Source organism: Capsicum annuum, chromosome 1, assembly GCF_002878395.1.
Source record: "Capsicum annuum cultivar UCD-10X-F1 chromosome 1, UCD10Xv1.1, whole genome shotgun sequence".
Lineage (NCBI taxonomy): Eukaryota > Viridiplantae > Streptophyta > Magnoliopsida > Solanales > Solanaceae > Capsicum > Capsicum annuum.
Window position 1 is genome coordinate 185213575 of NC_061111.1, and position 16306 is coordinate 185229880.

The window sequence follows — 16306 nt, forward strand, 5'->3', positions numbered from 1 at the left end:
AACACCAATACCAACACCAACGCCAACACCACCAACACTAATAATACAAACAACATTAATAAAACAAAAATAAATAACAAAGCCAACAACAAACAAAATAAAACTAAGATTTTTTTGGGTTCTTCCTATATTTTTAAGCATCAAAACTCAAAATTATTAACTCATTCTCAAAGACAATGCAACAAGAAGTCTTCTTTTTCATGATTAACTAAAAAGCCCTAATTTTTCAAAAAAAAAAAAAACAAATACAGAAATCTTCTCTAACTCTGTTACCTACAAAGAGAGAGAAAATGATGGATACAAATCAAAAAAAGGTAAAAAAATAACAACTATGTAGTCGAAAATGGGAAGAAAATTGATCTGTTGCAAAGGGTTAAGCAATTTGTTGAGTAGTAGTTGTTTGTATTGTTGAGAGAGAAAAATTTGAAAAGATGAAATATTTTTCGCAACTGTATGAAATGGTTTGAAACCCCTTGCATTTTTATCCTGCATTAATAATTATAGAGATAAATTTTAACTATTTGATGATAAATAAAATTAATTTCACTCAAATTAATTTTCAACTTTTATCTATTCAATTATAAATTTAACAAATTTTTAATATTTAATTACATTTCTTTATTTGTTTGATAATTTCCAACAAATAAAAATATTTGTTCCAACATATTACTTATTTGTTGCCGCAGATAAGTAATATATTGGAAATGACCTGACTGATAAAATTATCTATTGAAACGGATGATTATATCTTTTTGATAATTTCTAACAAATGACTCACCTGTTGCAACAGGTTAAATCATTTCAAGTAAAATTGGTCAAATTGATAACTCTACTTAGGACGAACACAATAGTAGATCATGTGATTGCAATGAGATCAATTGAAATTGTAATTTCACTTATCAATTCATATTTAATTCTAGCTAAATCAATATAGTTATTATAAACAATGTCTAAATTTGAATCATTTCCACTCAAATTGGTCAAATTGATAACTCTGCTCAAGACAAACACAATAGTAGATCATGTGATTGCAATGAGACCAACTGAAATTGTAATTGAACTTATAATCTCACATTTAATTCTATCTAAATCAATATATTTATTATAAATAATGGTTAGATTTGAATCATTTCCACTCAAATTGGTCAATTGATAACTCTACTCAGGACGAACACAATAGTTGATCATGTAATTGCAATGAGATCAATTGAAATTGTAATTGAACTTATCAAGTCATGTTTAATTATAGTTAAACCAATATATTTATTACAAAATGTCTTTATTTGAATAATTTCCGCTCAAATTGGTCAATTGATAACTCTACTCGGGACGAACACAATAGTTGATCATGTAATTGCAATGAGATCAATTGAAATTCTAATTGAACTTATCAACTCACCTTCAATTCTAGCTAAATCAATATAGTTATTAAAAATAATGGTTTGATTTGAATCATTTCCACTCAAATTGGTCAATTTATAACTCTACTCAAGACGAACACTATAGTTGATCATATAATTACAATAAGATCAATTGAAATTGTAATTGAACTTATCAACTCATCTTTAATTCTAGATAACTAAATATATTTATTACAAATAATTGCTTGTTTTGAATCATTTCCACTCAAATTGGTCAATTGATAACTCTACTCATGACGAACACAATAGTTGATCATTTAATTACAATGAGATCAATTGAAATTGTAATTGAACTTATCAAGTCATCATTAATTCTAGCTAAATCAATATAGTTATTAGAAATAATGGCTTGACTTGAATAAACAGAGAATTAACCTATTACAACAGATGACACCGTTATTAAAAATTATCAAATAGTATAGACATCTGTTAGAACCAATGATCAACTTGTTGCAACAGATGACTTATCTATTGGAAATTATCAAATACATATTGCAATCTATTGCAACAGATTAGTTATCTTTTGGAAATTATCAAACAATATTGACATCTATTACAATAAATGACTCATCTGTTAGAATATTTTTTATTTTAAATTAATTTTTTGTCTAAAATAAAAAAATACTAAGGATGTCAAACATTTTTTGGATAACACAAAAATCCTCCCCTTCTGTTGTTTTATCTTGTATTTTCAATGTCACTGTCTCCTCTTTCTCCTCAAAATGTTCACCACCATAAATTAATAAATATTTATACCCATCTCAAGAATTCTCTCTCCTTCAACCATAAAATAATTCCTCTCTCTTCTTTCTCTTTCTCTCCTCTTTAAGGTAATCTTAATCGTCTCCTCTTTTTTCTTTTTTCTCTATTTTTTTTTGCTTGAGGATCCTTTTAGTTCTCATCCAATCTATAACTTCTCTCCTATTTCACCTAAAATTGGTATTTTGATCCCTTTGCTTTTAATATGGCAGGTATGGTTCACTATTAGATCTGGGTTCTCAATTATTATTCTTGCCTTCTCGTCTTCTTCTTTGTCTGTTTCATCAAATTGTTCATGTTATCTTTGATAAAAATTAAAATTGTGTATATCATATTTTTACATTATTTATTTACATCTGTTGTTTTTATTTATTTACCAATTATCCATATCAGGCTTATTTATGAACTAATTTTTTAATTAAATATTCAAAAAAAAGTTATGACCCTTGAGTTCTTCCAACAGATGGTTCATTTGTTGCAACAAATTGGTCATTTATTTGAACTAACAACCTGGATTGATTCCTTCTAATAGATGACTCATATATTTAAATAGATTGGTCAGTTGGGAGAATTTAAAAAGCTCGGCACTATTGGTGTTGTTTATTTATTTATTGTTTGTTTGTTTGTTATTGGTTTTGTTATTTGTTTTTATTTTATTGATATTATTGGTGTTGTTCGTATTATTGGTGTTGGTGTTGGTGTTAGTGGTGGGGGTATTGGTGGTGTTGGTGTTGCAACAAGTGGGACATATGGTGGAAGATATTAAAATAGGCCTTCCAACAGATTCTCCATCTTTTGCAACTAATGAATCAACTATTGAAATAAATCAAAACAGTTCTTCTAACAGATGACCCATCTGTTGCAATAGATAGAGCACCTATGAAAATAAATCAAATCATTAGAAGACTCTTGATTTCTCCCAACATATAACCCATCTGTTGCAACAAATGGTCCATCTGTTGGAGTTCTTATTGTAATGTGTTGTATTTATTGAATTTTTTGTTACCCTTTTTTTAAATTATGAAGACATCAATTGTAATTTTTTTTATTTTTCTCTTATTTATAGATAAAAGATGTCTTCCAAAAGAAAAGAAAGTGAAAGTGGATCAATTTTTACCCGGCCAACAAAAAAGGTTAGAGTAAAGATGGGTTTGGAAGAATAAGCTGCTTACAGATGGAATCACTTCATAAGTGAGAGGTATGTATTACTGATCATCTTATCATAAAAATACACATAGAGTTAAATGATTTTGTGAATGTTGTGTTTTATCGATTAGGCATTGATTATTCAAACAAGATATTGTATTTTACAGTTAAGTTTGATAATTCTGAACTGATAAGGCTGAGGGATAAAGTAGGTGGTGTCGATACCCTGTTATAGTTTAATGATGGTTTTGCTAATATTTATTTGTCAAGTTTGGAGAAGGGAACAAGTTTTGGTGGCAGTGCAGAGATTAAATAGTGATAGGATTGATTTCAAGGGTTCAATGGACTTTTGAAAGGCCTCCAAAGCCTCTCACTACTGTAAATAAGAATGGAAATCAATATAGTTATTATCCTAAACCAAATTTATATGGATGGGTTACGCGGGGGTGATGATTATACAGTAGAAGGTGCTTTGGAGAATATCTATGTGAGAAGGGGTAGCTGCTGAAGACTATCTCAACTCAAACCTTATTAAAGAGAAGAAACACAGGGCAACAAGGAATGTGTAATAAATCTGGTTGATAAAATTGACATGAAGAATGAAAAAATAGAGAGAGCAGCAAAAATAAAAGTGCATTCAAAAATTAAAATCCATCACTCGTTGTAGAAAAGAAAAATGATAAAGTGGACTGGAGCTGTGCACTTTTCTAGGAACATCGACTAGTTAGTATAGTTTGAATGATCACCTCCAAAGAAAGAAACATAATTCCAAGGAGTTCGATTTTCAAACACCGAGGGATGGGAAGATGCACAGTCAAGAATAAAAATTGCACCAAGAACTGCTGAAGTTAAAATAAGGGATCAAGCCAAGACGGAAATTTCTAAAGTTAAACTTGCATCCTATGCCTTCTGTTTGTGGTTCTGGTCACATCAATTACAGTAAAAACAAAAAACCATGGGACTTTTGCTCAAATTCAGACCTTTTTATTTCAACTGTTATTGACCTAATCAGAACCACAAATAGAAAGCATAAGATGCAAGTTTAACTTCAAAAATTTTCGTCTTGGCTTGATCCCTTATTTTAACTTCAGCAGTTCTTGGTGCAAGTTTTCTTCTTGACTATACATCTCCCATCCCTTGGTGTTTGAAAATTGGATTCCTTGGACTTATGTTTCTTTCTTTGGAGGTGATCATTCAGACCACGCTAATAGTCGCGGTTACCTAGCAAAGTGTACAGCTCCAATCCACTTTACCATTTTCTGTTCAACAACAACTGACGGGTTTTCATTTCTGGATATACTTTCATATTTGCATCTTATTAAGATTTTTCATTTTTCAAGGCAATTTTATTGGTCATATTCGCTACAACTTCCTTACTTACAACCCTGTGTTTCTTCTTTAATAAGGTCTGAGATAATATAGTCTTCAATAACTCCCATTTCTCTTGCAGGTATTCTCCTACAACTTTTTCTGTAGTATAATCATCTCCCTGAGCAACCCATCCATATAAATTTAGACCAGGTAAATTTCTATTGGTTTTTCATTTTTTTGTTGCACTAGGAGACTTCAAAGAACTTCTCAAACTCTGTTACACTATTAAAACCAATCCAATCACTATTGAATCTCTACATTGCCATCAAATATTGATCCCTTCTCCAAACTTAACGCATAAACATGAGCAAAACCATCATTAAATTGTAACAGAGTTTTGACACCAACTTTTTGGTCCCTCAGCCATATCATTTTGAACCTATCAAATATAAATGTAAAATACAGGATCTTGTTTGACGGATTAATGCCTAATCGATAAAAAACAACATTCACAAAAGTATTGTACTTTATGTGTATTGTCATGATAACTTGATCAGTAATACATACCTTCCACACATGAAAGTGGATCCATCCATCTGCACATACCTTATTCTTCCTACCCCATCAATGTCAAATAGTATTTCATTTTCAATTTCCATACTAAAGTAGTGTACAAAACTACGGAGTCTCAAAGGGTAACCATCTTCAAAACCTTTCTTCTTAATCTTCTAGGAAAGATAACAATAATCTCAAAAACTAAATACTTGATCGAGTAACCCTTGCTGCTACTGGATTAAGTTCTTCCAATATATGACCCATCTGTTGCAACAAATAAGAAATCTGTTGGAAGAACTCAATCCAATAGCAAAGGTTTTAGTACTTCCAACTGATGACCCATATGTTGCAACAAATGGGAAATCTGTTGGAAGAACTCAATCTAATAGAAAAGGTTTTTAGTACTCCCAATAGCTCGCCCAATTGTTGGAAGAATTTAATCCAGGTTTTGTGTTCTTCCAATATATGAACAATCTGTTGCAACAGATGGACCCTATGTTGGAAGAAAGTAAATAAAAACGGTTAGTGAAAAAAAATGGTTATTGAAAAGGTGAAAAGTCATGACTTTTTGATAATTTAATAAAGAAAAATAATTAATTAATTTTAATAACTAATTTTAATATTAAAAAGGTGAAAATCATGACTTTTCACTTGTTTGATTTAAATAATTGAAAAGTCACAAGTTTGATTTAATTAAGATATGTAATTAATAAAAATGAGTTGAACAGTCGTGAATTTTGGTCTAACAAATAAAAATTCAGTCCTTTGTAAGTAGGTTCTTCCTTACTCGTTCAGTCTAGTCCACGTTATTTATTTCTTGTATCTTCTCTTTCATTAAAACACCATTATATCTTTAACTAATTCTCTTCAAAGAGTTGATTTCTTTTTCGTCCATTGAGGTTTGTTTTTGTAAAACTACTAGTTAGTAGTATACATTGTATTACATTTGAACCCTTTTCTTTTCTTTAGTATTTTACATTTTTTGTTAATGCACACATGTTCTAGATATGGCAGATTCGGGTTGGAACATGGCAACTCTGCGCAACACCATACAAAAATTTCTAAGGCATATTCATGAACTCCAGTGGGAGTTGGGTGCCATGAAATCAAGGCTGCTTGGTGAGATTTGAAGGCTGGGGAGGGCCATGCTGTTGTCGATTGACAATAATAATATTAAGAATAATAATAATGATAATGATAATGATAATAATAATTAGGTTATATTTTTTATTTTAGCATATGTATTTTGTTTCATTTGTATTGGATCTACCTAAACCTAATGTATGTTTTGTTTTATTTTGTTTTGTATTTTTAAATGTAATGAATGAAAAAATTTATGTTTGGTTGACTTTGACTTAATTTCTTACTTAATTTTATTCTATCTATTTCTTTTTCTTAACATGTTAAGGGTTGGAGGTAGGTTTGAGCGTTTGACACAATTTTGAATCTAGTAGCAATAGCAAGAGTTTTGAGTTCTTCCAACAGATGGACCATCTGTTGGAAGAACACAAACCATTGGCAAGAACTGTATTGTGTTCTTCCAATAGATGGCTCATCTGTTGCAACAGATTAGTCATCTGTTAGATGAACACAATACAATTTGATGAACTGTGTGGTGTTCTTCCAACAGATTTGTTACAACAGATGGTCTATCTGTTTAAAGAACACACAGCAGTAGCAAGGGTTTTGAGTTTTTCCAACAAATGACTCATTTGTTGCAACAAATTGGTGATCTGTTAGTGCAAGGATTTTGAGTTTTTCCAACAAATGACCCATTTGTTGCAACAAATTGGTGATCTGTTGGTTGAACACAATCTAGTTTGATGAACTGTATTGTGTTCTTCCAGTAAATGTCCATCTATTGCAACAGATGGGTAATCTGCTGAAAATTTTTTTGCAGTCGATTGTATTTAGTTCTTGTTACCTTTTTTTATTGATGCATAAGTTAATAAAAAAATATTTTATACAATAAATAATAACATTTACATTCTCAACAATGAGTTAAAATTATCAAAGTCCATAACAAACAACAACCCAAGACTATTACAACGATCATGATGCATTATGATCCGGGCATGTGGTTTTTGTGGTCAATGTTCTTACATACGAAGCACTTATTTTTACTTGATGAAAATAATTCTCCGACTCCGCGTCTTTTCTTATATCATATTTTTCCTGTTTTGATAGTGCTTGGGTCAATATATAGAGGAGGTATTAATCTCTCCAAAATCTCTACAGGAACAACCCAAGATTCTTCAGGAGGCATTGGATTAATATTCTCACAATATGCTATTATATATCTTTTCACCGAATAATATGCAAATAAGTAACCATAAATTTGAGTTCCATATTGTGCACCATATTGGGCTCAAAGCGGTGCCATAGTATGTGGACAAGGTATTTTGTCCAAGTCAAAAACTCTACATGTATAAGATCTTCTTTGAAGATTGACCGTGGCAACATCACCATGACCGTCTATACTGAACTTGTAATCTGCTATTTGATGAGCAAATAACCTATTCCTCAAATTGGTATTCATTGATATTTGCTTTTTCGCTTTTAGAACAAGTTTATGTTTTGTGTTCACAAACTGCATACGTCATTCGTGAAATAATTAGGCATACCTCTTATTTATTTCATTAAATGTAGCCACAATGAAAAATTCTCTTTCAACACCAAACATTGAATTTAATGATTCAGCTATGTTTGATGTTATAATATTATACCTATACAAAAAAAATACTTAGTACGACATCATAAAGTATTACAAAGTTGTAACTCAAACAAGACATTAAATTCATAAGAATGTACCTATTTGCTAGACAAAATGACCGGCTCCATCTCTCAAAATAGACATATTTGAGATGTTGTGATGCCTTGGAATGCATATCTCTTATTTGATTGAAATGGTAAAAAATCTCAGCTTATTATATGCTTTAGTTGCTCTATAAAAAAGAGTCACGACTCTTTCATTGTGAAAGTTGTTTCGAATATTTTCTCCAAGATACCTCATGCAACAACCAAAGTGAGCTAAAGTGAAGAAAATTGAACCCATCTTTTGGATACTTGGATGCCTATCCTAAATTATACAAAACTCTTCGGTATCATCTACACAGCTTCACATTTGTTCAAAAAGATATGTATACGATGCATCCCATTTCTTGTCCACTACATAAAAAGAGACAACAAAGATGTGACTCTCGGCATCATGTGCCACCGCCGATATCAAAACTCCATTATACTTGCTCCTCAAGAAAGTCCCGTCAACGTCTATGACTTTTCTCAATTATTTAAAACCAAGAATCCAAGCACCATAGAATACAAAAAAGTACTTGAACCTTCTATTTTCATCAACATGCAAAGTCATCTTACTTTCGAGATTTATGGACTCAAGAATGTAAAGGTAGGCATCAAGAACTGCATACTCGTGCCCATGTGTCACCCTAACCAAGTCCTTGGCAATCCCTATGGCCATATAAATCTTTCAATAATTGACTGTAACATCCAATTTTGTATGGAGTTGATTGGCCATATGACCTATAGAAGGGCCTTTTCCATTGGAGAATCTATTTTTGAAATATTTACCGAGGATCTTTGTCGTGACGTGAGGATTATGGCTCGGAATATGCTCCGAACCACATGTGTAATACTTTTCATAAACATTAATGACGAATCTTTCAAAACTTAAGTAATTCACAACCCTCAACCACCACTTGCAGTCCAGATTAAAACATCTAAAACAATAGACATTTATCGAATTAATCCCCTTCTTTAGTCAAAAATCTTTTTTCAAGCAAGCAATATATGTAGAAGTAGCTAGTTGATCCTTATTCTTGAACACCATTCCCTTGAAAAAATCAGTCTCGTCATCTTGACGATTGCCCGACTGTGTTGATTAAGAAGAATTGCCCATTATATTGCTTCCAACAACGGGCGTAGGTGTTTAATCATCTTTCCTTACTTGATCTCTACTACTCTCATCATCATGTGGAATATTCATGTCTACATCATCCAATTTATCATCAAACATATCTTCTTGTTCTTATTCTTCTTCTACATTTTGATTCTCATTCTCTCTCGATTTTTCAACCACGTATACCCTTAACACCAATCTAGCTGAATCACTCAGATAAGCATACAATTGAACCCGATCAGTTATCTTGAAAGATAGTGCCCTCTGATTTTCAAAAGAGCTGCCCATGTAGCTAGTGAAAAGTTCTTCTGATTAACAATTCAGTCCACAGTAGCTAATAATTAAGTTCATAAAATCATCATACGAAACATCACTTTGGACTATCATAGCTATCGTCTCTAGCATTTCAGCCTCATTCTAACGCCAAACATATTAATTGTACTTCTCGATCCATTCATTATGACAATCCACCCCTATTGCTATTGATCCCTCCATTAGTGTTACCTAAAGACATTTGTTAAAAAATTTGATAATGATACTATAATAAAATTAATAATGATTGTATAGTACTATATCATTAACCCTAAAAGAAAAGTAATCTGCTGCAACAGGTGAACAATATGTTGCAATATGTGAGTTATATGCTGCAACAGATGACTCACCTATTGGGGTTCATGTTACTGTACTATAGCACCTGAAGCTGATTTCAATAAATGAGCCATTTTTTGGAGCAAGTGAGTCATCTGTAGCAACAGATTATCAATTTGTTACGACAGATGATTCACTTGTTGGGATAGATCTTACAGAACCTATGAAGTTGATTCCAACAAAAGAGTGACCTGTTAAAATAGATCAGTCACATGTTGCAATAAATGACTCGTCTGTTGGAATCATCTTCAGATTCTATAGTTTTTTAACATGAATCTTAATAGGTGATTTATCTGTTGCAACAGATAACTCACCTGTTACAATAGATGACTCATCTATTTGAATTAACTTCAGGTTCTATTGCAATATTTGAGTAATCTGTTGCAATGGATAACTCACTTGTTACAATAGATGACTCTTCTGTTGGATTCATGTTACAGCACTATAGAACCTGTAACATAAATCCAACATTTGAGTCTTCCATTGTAATAGATGACTCATATGTTGGATTCATATTCGAGTTCTAACCATTTTAGAAAAAACAGCAGTAGTAGTGTACCTAGATGAGAAATTCAACTAAAAATTATAATTTTACTAACTAAAATCACCTATGAAGTAATTTCCAAGTGATATACGAAACAAAATTTGACTTAAAAATTGGTCAAGTAGCAACAGTAAGGTAACAACAACAGCAATGGTCAACAAAAAAAAGATGAAGATGATAATGGAGAAGAAAATGATGATAATGAGGCAGAAGATGATGACTACAGCAGCAACAACAATGAACAACAAAAATCGCGAAAAGAGAGAAAACAACAATAAATGAAAAGAGGGAGAAATGTGCATTTTTCCCCTCCTTTTTAGTTATATTAAGATTTATATTGGATCAAAGTATAAATTAAAAAACTTATGGGTTATTCTCAAACTTCTCCAACTTTCTTAATCCATAATAAAGTAATTGTCACTGACACTCAATTATTAAAACTTGAGTCACCTACCCTTCATTTTCAAACTCTTGTTACCTTTAACCCGAAGCCCCTATAAACATGGCTAACATAATTATACCTTTAACTATAAGTTAATGTTACTTATTTTTTATTATTGCATTAATTTCAAAAACCGATAACTTCCTTTATTTTTTATAAATTATTTTTTTCTAATAATATTGACTCCATATTATTTTTTTTCAATAATTTATATGACCACTTGATTAGGCATTATAGGTCAATACTTCATTCACATGTATATATATATGTGTGTGTGCGCGCGCGCGCGTGTGGGAGGGGGGGGGGTTGTGTTTTTAATATGTGCAACATTTTTTTTTAGTGTTAGATATTTTTAAGGGGAATTGTGTTTTTAATATGTGCAACATTTTTTTTAGTGTTAGATATTTTAAAAAATAAGAAATTCTAAAATATATGATAAATAGAAAATTTATTTTAAACACTAAGGAGTTTTAAAATATATTATAAGAAAAAACATATGATAAATGTAAATTAATCCTACTCTTACATTGATAAAATTGATATTCTAATGTGATTGAGACTTTTCCTAATTTTTAGGAATCATGTGTATGAGTTATTTTTTGAAACGAAAGAAAAATCATGAAGGTCATTTAATTTAAAATAAAAGAAAAGCATACAAATGAACCAAAAAAGCAGAACATACTCATCTGAAAGAGAAAAAAAAAAAAGATAAAATTGTATGAATTTAATCTATTTGGAATTCATATTATTTTAATATTAATAAAAAAACTATGAAAATAAAATAAAATCTAGTTAATTTATTTGGAATTCATATTATTTTAATATTAATAAAAAAATTATGAAAATAAAATAAAATCTATTATATTTAAGATAATTTCTTTAGTTGAAGAAAAGGTTTTGAATTTCTAAATCAATTAGAATTTTACCCTATATATAATAAAAAATATATTATACAATCCTATTCAAATAATATTTTACTCAAACTTTAACACCAAAATACCACCGCTTCTTCTACTTCTACCTTTCTTCTTATTTTGATTTTGATTGAAATTGTATTCTTTTAGTCATCATCATCTTTTATGCTTTTCTTTATTCTTTTTAGTGACAAATTTAAATATTGTATATAAATTCTATGTAATCAACGATTGGTAATGACTTATCCCCTTTTAATAATTTCTTCTGTCACTTTTTCAGTTGAAAAATTCTGATAAAAAATTGAACGAGAAGTGTTTTTCCCCCAAATGAAGTCAAAAAATTTAAATTTTTATGTTACGTAAAAATTAAGATTTGTATTTCGAGAATTATAATTTTCTTTTTGATTGCCACAAGTTTTACTTCTTTCAAAGTTACTTGATAGTTTTTATGGTAATAGGATATATTTATTGTTAAAAAAGAATAAAGAAAATTGATCTCCATTTGATTTTATATTCTTTATTTTTATTTTTATTTTTATTTTCTATTTGAACTAGATACAAATTTGTCTTGAATTGCTTTCTATTTTAAATTATGAATACAAAGATTTTATGATAACAGTTCGAGGATGCTCAACAATTGGTTTAGTTCGATTTATGTATTATCAATTTAATTTATTAATTTTTTATTTCTATACACACTATTAGTTTTTTATTTCTAAACAAGCTAAATCAATAATCTAATTAATAAGATATTTATTATTGATTTTTGATCCGTAAGATTCAATTTCAATTTAATTGATAAAAAAATGTTCCTATATATACACAATATGAAGATGTTCATATAGTCAAAGACTTTGCTACTGATTTATACGAAAGTAACTATGCATATAATTTTGTACTATTTAAATTTCTATTCCATAACTTTATGATTAATTAATACAGCTCACGTACACTTGACTAGTAAATTATAGGTCAAACTCATCGGTGGCCCCCTAAACTTGGCACGAACTTTCACTTAGGCACCTTAAGTGGACGTTGTTCACTTTTGGCACCTCAAGTAGCTATAAAGTGTGTCACTTTGACACCTTTTGTTGATTCAGCACATTGTGTGTGTTGCACTACACTAAAGGCGCGTGAGGAGCTGTATTTTATGATTTTTATATTTTTTTTACCTTCTTCTTCTTCCTCTTTCTTCTTCCACCAACTCAACCTTCCACCACCATTAACAACCATTGCAAAGCTTCCAACATCAGCTTTAAACCTTCTTCTTCTCCGTCCATGCTTCACCTTCCATTATCATCACCATCATCCACCAAACTGCCACCAAATTTTGAATTAAAAAATATAGAAGAAAAAAATCACATGCGTAATTTTAACAATTAAAAATCAAATCTCCGTGATTGTTATATACAATTAAAATAGTGTAACCAAATTTTTCGCACAACCACCATTAATTTTGTTATTCACCTCCACAATTTTTGCACCACAATTGAATACAATATCACCATCAAACTTACCTTCACTCAATTTTCATTAATTGAGTCTATTCATAAATGTGATCCAACTAAAATATATCATAGTATACATACACGAAACCATACCAAAGCAACTAGACAGAAATTGAGACCAAATGGGTTCCTTCTTAAAATTATTTTTTTGACCAATTTATTTTTGCTAAGATGAAATTGTTGTCAATTTGATCAAAAATTATTGTCAATTTAGATGGAGAGTGAAAAATTGTTGTCAAATATTGTCACGTTGTGAATTTGAAGTCAATTTGGTTGGATTATTGTAATGGTTGGAGGCGGGGGTTTGTGGATTAAAGAAGACAATATAGAGGGGGTGGGTGGGTAGCGGTAGGGGAGGTGGGTGGCGGCAAATGATTTAGGGGTAGGGTGGGAGAGGGTGGCAGAATACAATTTGGGAGCGAGGATGGCGGCAGATTAGGAGTTGGGGTGGATTGAAGAAGATGATATGGGATGGGGTGGGGTGGTTTAGGAAGATGATATAAGGTGGGGGGTTAATATTTTTTATTTAAATTAATTATATAAAAATTATTTTTATAAAAATGACAAGTGTCTTTTTATAATTGATTCTGTTATAAAGCAAGAAAGAATAAAGAACAAGAGTAGAGAGAGAACAGAGAGTAATTCTTATTTCTTCTCTTGAGGATGAGAGATTATATGATTGTTAATACAATGAACAAAACCCCTCTATTTATAAGAGAAATTTACTCCTAGTCTGAGTAAAAGACAAATGCTTCAATTCCTAAAAGATATCAAAGTAGATCTTGATAGACATTCACTATAATGTAAATACATTTATAACAATCCCCTTTGAATGTCTAATTGGTAGATAATGTGTCTCGTTAAAACCTTACTAGAAAAAACCAGTAGAAAACAAATCTAGTGAAGGAAAAAGAGTACACATCTCTAATAATACGCATTTTGGCTGCCTCATTAAAAAACTTACAAGGGAAACCCAGTGGGACAAAACCTCATAAGGGAAAAGAGTATAGCGCGTATTAACTCCCCCTGATTAGAACATCCTTGATCTTTGCATCTCGATCCTGTGCAACATCTTCTTGAAAGGTTTAATTGAAGAAGATTTGGTAAATAAATCAGTCACATTGCCAGTTGAACAAATCTGTTGCACATTAATATCATCATTCTTTTGTAGGTCATGTATGTAGAAAAGCTTTGGCAAAATGTGCTTCGTTCTATCTCCATTTATGAATCCTCCCTTAAGATATGCTATGTATGCTGAATTATCTTTATATAAAATTATGGGTAGATTGTCATATTTCACACCACATTTTTCTCGAATGAGATGTATCATGGACCTCAACCATACACATTCTCGGCTTGCTTCATGAATAGCTATTATCTCAGCATGATTCGATGAAGTGGCTACGATAGACTGCTTTGTATATCTCCAAGATATGGCAGTACCACCACATATGAACACATACCCTATTTGAGACCGAGCTTTATGCGGTTCAGATAAGTACCCAACATCAGCATGACCAATAAGATCGGGACTGCAATCTTTAGAATAAAACAAACTCATGTGTTTTATCCCATTTTGATGTCTCATAGTAGGAGCAGAAATATACCTTGCTAACAAATTGACTGAAAAGGCTATAGGCCTTGTAGTATTTGCAAGGTACATGAGTGCATCAATTGCACTAAGATATGGTGCTTCATAACCAATTCAATTTGATATATTTAGAATTTTAGCAAATAATTTATTACTTTGAAAACTCTCCAAGAGTTCCAATGATGTTCAAGCAATAAACTTATACAATATAAGGATTACAAATAAGTTTCCCAGAAACCTTTTCCTTAAAAAGTTTTCACATAAGTTTTGTCATGTGAGAATATTCAACATTTCATGAGTGACATCTTCAGGTGTCTGAACTGCAAATCAAATAATTTTTACGCTTACCAAAATGCATCCTTTCATGTCACTTGATAAATATTTCTACGTCAGCATGCTTAATTAAATGTAGAATTTAGATCCTCGTAATCTTTCACAATACCGTGCCAATATTGTGTCAAAGATATTGATGATATATCATTTTGTATCGGTTCACAATGCGACATAACATTTTGAGATCTCATCACTTTATTATTTTCAGGTACATGAACCTCTCATAAGGTTTCATGAAGTGGTATGTCGTAGGCTCTTCAAGAGCTCATTGCCTTCTTATTATGATTATTTGCTCCTTATTTTTCAAGGACTATTTCATTTGAAACCGATCAGTCTACCACGTTTCACGCATGCATAGACTTTGTCCTTTAGGAACACAAAATAAGAGCACTTGTGTTTAATATGAGATGCTTTCAGCATTTGACTTGAATTATTTTTTGGATGAGGATATGGTGATAATTTCTAACATATTTCATAGCGCTTATAATCTCTCTCTTATGTTAGGAAAACTAACATGCATCCTCTACTTCTTTGAGAAATCCATCGTTGTGCATTATGGTTTATTCATTAATCGTATACCGCACATCAAAATTATTAGATGGAATAATTGGTTCCCGACCTTGAACCAATTAAGAGGGAAGAAATAATCATAATTTATTGGTTTAATACATACAAATGCTATTGCAATATATCATATTTCAGACCAATGCATTAAGTTTTGTTCTCATTAACAATGGTTTAGTTATTTATCGAAGACATTCAATGCTAAACCATCATCATCAAGATAAATTATCTTGATTACACAATCTGAAAATGATGCTCAATTCATATTGAACAAGTAACTTTATGAATGTCAAACGTAAGTTGACCATGAATGTACATGTGATCATCTTATTGATGCATCTTTTCAATATATCACATGATAGGTGAACGGGCCCATATTCACCTTTTATACTTTTCAGATTTAAGGGATTCAATCCCAAAATTAGTTGGTCCAACCAACTTATCATGAGAACAAGCGACATAAATAATTCTTGAAGAATCTTGTATTTCTTCAATACATGTTTAATACTCAATATGCACATCTTTGAGATGTCATAACCGTTCATGTCAATTTATGAACTTATTTATAGTAGTAAGCTCCAAGTTTACATGGCATGTGTCTTTTTACTTTAGTAAATTTCAGATTTACTATGACATGAATAAATTTTTGAATTTACT

The 16306-nt window shown here is 30.9% G+C and overlaps 1 long non-coding RNA gene across 1 annotated transcript; it reads left to right on the top strand.

The window, feature by feature from the left end:
* The first annotated feature begins 2220 nt into the window (after positions 1–2220).
* Positions 2221–6538, top strand: LOC107857144. Its single transcript, XR_001670785.2, has 3 exons — positions 2221–2392; positions 3247–3313; positions 6198–6538. It is a non-coding gene; the product is annotated as an uncharacterized LOC107857144 (long non-coding RNA).
* The last annotated feature ends 9768 nt before the right edge of the window (positions 6539–16306 follow it).